Raw genomic sequence first — 6,000 nt, forward strand, 5'->3', positions numbered from 1 at the left:
ACAAATTTATCAGAAACAAATTTAGATAGGGAATATTGAAAAGCAATGTAGATGACTTCCAGGAAGATGGCAGACTAGGATAGGCCAACTGCACCCCTGCTTCAATGAAGAGCTAGAGATGTGACAGAAAAATGACCAGAACAGTGATTCTAGGGTGCAAATGACCTGTGAGGGTCTTTGTATTAGTTAGGGTTCTCTAGAGAAACAGAACCAACAGGGAACACTTGCAAATATAAAATTTATGAAAGTGTCTCACGTGACCGTAGGAACGCAGAGTCCAAAATCCACAGGGCAGGCTGCGAAGCCGATGACTCCAATGGATGGCCTGAACGAACTCCACAGGAGAGGCTCACCAGCCAAAGCAGGAATGCCACCTGTCTCCTCTGAGTCCTCCTTAAAAGGCTTCCCATGATTGGATTTAGCATCACTAATTGCAGAAGACACTCCCCTTTGGCTGATTACAAATGGAATCAGCTGTGGATGTAGCTGACGTAATTATGACCTAATCCAATGAAATGTCCTCATTGCAACAGACAGGACAGCGCTTGCCCAATCAGATGAACAGGTACCACAACTTGGCCAAGTTGACACCTGTCCCTAACCATGACAGTCCACCCCTTGTCAACTTGGCACATATATATCACCTTAGACCATACTTAATTTCCAAATGAAAACAAATAAGCACGCATTTTTTCTTTTACCTGACAATACTCAACTGTCCTGCATATAACTGGAAACACATTAAATCTCTCCAGAATAGGGTGCAAATCCTTGGGCAACATTCATTCTTAAACTTGATATCTTACAACTTAAATAGTATAACACAAACAAAACAGCATTACAGTCCTCGTTTCTGTAACTGATCATGTGGTCGAAGTTCATATTTATCACTACCTTCTTCCACTACCCATTCCATGTTCCCTTTCCCCTCAGCAAGCACTTCAGCTGGCTGTGGTTCTTTGCCTGGTGGGGTGACCCAAACCTTCATTCCTGAAGTCTCAGAGCCATTAGTGGTCCTGCCTGGATTGTGTTGTTGCAGTTTTCCATTGATTTTAATCACAGGGCATGGTAGTACTAATAGACGCCCCAGGGGATCTCCTATATTCCAAGAAAACTCTTCTTTACCTCCATTATGTAGTTGCAGTCCTACTTCCTTCTGATAGTCAGGGTCAATTACCCCAGACAATAATGTAATCCCCTTCTTGGTGTGTTGATCCAGAGGCATAAGTAGCCCAAAGTGGCCAGGTGGCAATCTTAACTTCCAGTTCAGTGGTATCACTGTTGTTTCTCCTGGAGAAAGCACACCCCGTTTTGGAACTAAAACCTGTAGACCAGCAGAACTCAGGGTAGCAGGGACAGGAAGCAAAAATTTTCCTAGTGGATCACTAGGAGTAATAGTGAGTGGCACCACACCCATTTCCACCCCTTGGTTCCTGGACCCATGGATCCTGGCTATGGGAGAAACAGCACCATACAGTGGACGCTGATTCAGAGCATACACAGCTTCCTGGAGAACATTACCCCAGCCTTTCAAGTTTTTGCCACCTAGTTGGCATCGTAATTGAGTTTTCAAAAGGCCATTCCACTGTTCTATCAATCCAGCAGCTTCTGGATGATGGGGAACATGGTAAGACCAGAGAATTCCATGAGCATGTGCCCATTCCCGCACTTCATTTGCTGTGAAGTGTGTTCCTTGATCCGAAGCAATGCTATGTGGAATACCATGACGATGGATAAGGCATTCTGTAAGCCCACGGATAGTAGTTTTGGCAGAAGCATTGCGTGCAGGGAAAGCAAACCCATATCCAGAGTATGTGTCTATTCCAGTTAGAACAAATCGCTGCCCCTTCCATGAAGGGAGTGGTCCAATGTAATCAACCTGCCACCATGTAGCTGGCTGGTCACCTCGGGGAATGGTGCCATATCGGGGGCTGAGTGTGGGTCTCTACTGCTGGCAGATTGGGCACTCAGCAGTGGCTATAGCCAGGTCAGCCTTGGTGAGTGGAAGTCCATGTTGCTGAGCCCATGCATAACCTCCATCCCTACCACCATGACCACTTTGTTCATGAGCCCATTGGGCAATAACAGGAGTTGCTGGGGAAAGAGGCTGACTGGTATCCATAGAACGGGTCATCTTATCCACTTGATTATTAAAATCTTCCTCTGCTGAAGGCACCCTCTGGTGTGCATTCACATGGGACACAAATATCTTCATGTTTTTAGCCCACTCAGAAAGGTCTATCCACATACTTCTTCCCCAGACCTCTTTGTCACCAATTTTCCAATTATGGTCTTTCCAAGTCCCTGACCATCCAGCCAAACCATTAGCAACAGCCCATGAGTCAGTATACAAACGCACCTCTGGCCAGTTTTCCTTCCAAGCAAAATGAACAACCAGGTGCACTGCTCGAAGTTCTGCCCACTGGGAGGATTTCCCCTCACCACTGTCTTTCAAGGACACCCCAGAAAAGGGTTGTAATGCTGCAGCTGTCCACTTTCGGGTGGTACCTGCATATCGTGCTGAGCCATCTGTAAACCAGGCCCGAGTTTTCTCTTCCTCAGTCAATTCACTGTAAGGAACTCCCCAAGAGGCCATAGCTCTGGTCTGGGAAAGAGAAGGTAATGTGGCAGCAGGAGTGGAAACCATGGGCATTTGTGCCACTTCTTCATGTAACTTACTTGTGCCTTCAGGACCTGCTCTGGCTCTATCTCGTATATACCATTTCCACTTTACAATAGAGTGCTGCTGTGCACGCCCAACTTTATGGCTTGGTGGGTCAGACAACACCCAACTCATGATAGGCAACTCAGGTCTCATGGTAACTTGGTGGCCCATGGTTAAGCGTTCAGTCTCTACTAAGGCCCAGTAGCAGGCCAAAAGCTGTTCCTCAAAAGGAGAGTAGTTATCTGCAGCAGATGGTAAGGCTTTGCTCCAAAATCCTAAGGGTCTGCGTTGTGATTCTCCTATAGGGGCCTGCCAAAGGCTCCAGACAGCATCTCTATTTGCCACTGACACTTCCAGCACCATTGGATCTGCTGGATCATATGGCCCAAGTGGCAGAGCAGCTTGCACAGCAGCCTGGACCTGTCGCAGAGCCTCCTCTTCTTCAGGTCCCCACTCAAAATTAGCAGCTTTTCTGGTCACTCGATAAATGGGCCGGAGTAGCACACCCAAATGAGGAATTTGTCGCCAAAATCCAAAAAGACCCACTAGGCGTTGTGCCTCTTTTTTGGTTGTGGGAGGGGCCAGATGCAGCAATTTATCCTTCACCTTAGAAGGGCTATCTCGACATGCCCCACACCACTGGACACCTAGAAATTTTACTGAGGTGGAAGGCCCCTGTATTTTTGTTGGATTTATCTCCCATCCTCTGACACGCAAATGCCTTACCAGTAAATCTAGAGTAGTTGCTACTTCTTGCTCACTAGGTCCAATCAACATGATATCATCAATATAATGGACCAGTGTGATGTCTTGTGGGAGGGAGAAACGATCAAGGTCTCTGCGAACAAGATTATGACATAGGGCTGGAGAGTTGATATACCCCTGAGGTAGGACAGTGAAAGTATATTGCTGACCTTGCCAGCTGAAAGCAAACTGTTTCTGGTGGTCCTTACTAATAGCTATTGAGAAAAAAGCATTTGCCAGATCAATAGCTGCATACCAGGTACCAGGGGATGTATTGATTTGCTCAAGCAATGATACTACATCTGGAACAGCAGCTGCAATTGGGGTTACCACCTGGTTGAGTTTACGATAATCCACTGTCATTCTCCAAGACCCATCTGTTTTCTGCACAGGCCAAATAGGAGAGTTGTACGGGGATGTGGTGGGAATCACCACCCCTGTATCTTTCAAGTCCTTAAGAGTGGCAGTAATCTCTGCAATCCCTCCAGGAATACGGTATTGCTTTTGATTTACTATTTTGCTTGGTAGGGGCAGTTCTAGTGGCTTCCACTTGGCCTTTCCCACCATAATAGCCCTCACTGCACGAGTTAGAGAACCAACGTGGGGATTCTGCCAGTTGCTCAGTATGTCTATGCCAATTATACATTCCGGAACTGGGGAAATAACTACAGGATGGGTCCGGGGGCCCACTGGACCCACTGTGAGATGGACCTGAGCTAAAACTCCATTGATCACCTGGCCTCCATAAGCCCCCACTCTGACTGGTGGTCCAGAGTGACGTTTTGGATCCCTGGAATTAATGTCACTTCTGAACCAGTGTCTAATAATCCCCGAAATATCTGATCATTTCCTTTTCCCCAATGCACAGTTACCCTGGTAAAAGGCCATCGGTCTCCTTGGGGAAGACTTAGAGGAAGGTTAACAGTATAAATTTGTGGTAGTGTAACAGGTTTCTTCCCCATAGGGACCTGGCCTCCCCTTCATTCAAGGGGCTCAGGGTCTGTAAACTGTTTCAAGTCTGGAAATTGGTTAAGGGGCCGTGACTCTGTGTTTTTGTAATTCAGGTTAGACTTCTGTTCCCTTGACCTAGAACTCTTTTGTTTATACAGCTCCAACAAGAATTTAGTAGGCTGCCCTTCTATTGTATTTCTAGGCACCCCATGATTTACTAGCCAATGCCACAAATCTCTGCGTGTCATATAATTCTGATGCCTCCTTTGAGTTTGTTGTCTATTATAATACCCACGTCTACCCTGTCTTTGGTGATTAAGTGCTGCCACCTGGCTTCTGCCAACTCGGGATCCTGTCATCCCCATTGTGTTTAAGGATTCCAGCTCAGTGACAGCAGTTCCTACAGTAATATCTGACCTACAGAGAAGTGCAACCACAGAGCTCTTGAGGGATGATGGTGCTAGTCTCACAAACTTATTTCTCACTGTTCTGGTAAAAGGTGCATCCTCTGGACATTCCTGGGGTGTAAGAGCAGGCTTTGCATGATAAATCCACTCTAACATCCCAATCTCTCTAAGCCTCTGGATCCCCTCATCTACATTATACCAGGGCAGTTCTGGCATTTCAACCTCAGGTAATGTTGGCCACCTTTTGATCCATGTTTCAACCAACCACCCAAACAAGCTGTTAACACCTTTTCTAACTGCTCTAGCTATAACATTGAATGCAGAATCTCTGCTTAGTGGGCCCATATCAATAAATTCAGCCTGATCCAGCCTTATATTCCTCCCACCATTATCCCACACTCTTAAAATCCATTGCCACACATATTCCCCTGATTTCTGTCTATATAAATTGGAAAACTCACACAGTTCTTTTGGAGTATAACGTACCTCCTCATGTGTGATACTTTGTACCTCACCTTTAGGGGCCTGTTGGGACTTTAGTCTAGTTATAGGTCTAGAAGAAATGAGGGGTGGTGGGGGTGGGTCATGAAAAGAATTAGAAATATCTTCCAAGCCATTTGCTTCAGGGCTTTCATTTGCAGTTTCATCTGGTGAAACAGGATTAATAACTTTAGGGCTAATCCCTTCAGGAGGAGGTTGGGTGGCCAATTCCTCAAGGCAGGCTGGAGGTGGGGCGGCTATGTCCTCAGGGCAGACTATTACAGGGTTATCTAAAGAAGGCTCAGCATGGTCTAGGGTTTCAACCTCACCCCCAACATCATTATCAATCCATATGTCACCATCCCATTTTTCAGGGTCCCACTCCTTTCCAATCAATGCCCTCACTTTAACGGCAGACACCATGCAAGACTGAGATTTCAGTTTACGTTGTAAAGTTGCTACTCTAACAATAAGATTCTGAGTCTGATTTTCAGAGATCTCAAGTCTACGGCTACAGGAAATAAAATTTTCCTTCAGGATACTCATAGAAACCTCTACATCTTTCAGACGGCACTTAAGCTTCTTGTTTGAAGTCTTAAGCCCATCCCTTTCACCCTTTAATGTAGACAGTGTATCTAACAATAACCAACCAACATCTCTATAACTCTTATTCCTACAAAACTCTGTAAAAGTGTCAAAAACATTATCCCCCAGAGTCTGGCTTCGTACAAGCGAAGCATTAGGAGAATCGAA

The sequence above is a fragment of the Tamandua tetradactyla genome, chromosome 14 (assembly GCF_023851605.1).
Source record: "Tamandua tetradactyla isolate mTamTet1 chromosome 14, mTamTet1.pri, whole genome shotgun sequence".
Taxonomy (NCBI): domain Eukaryota; kingdom Metazoa; phylum Chordata; class Mammalia; order Pilosa; family Myrmecophagidae; genus Tamandua; species Tamandua tetradactyla.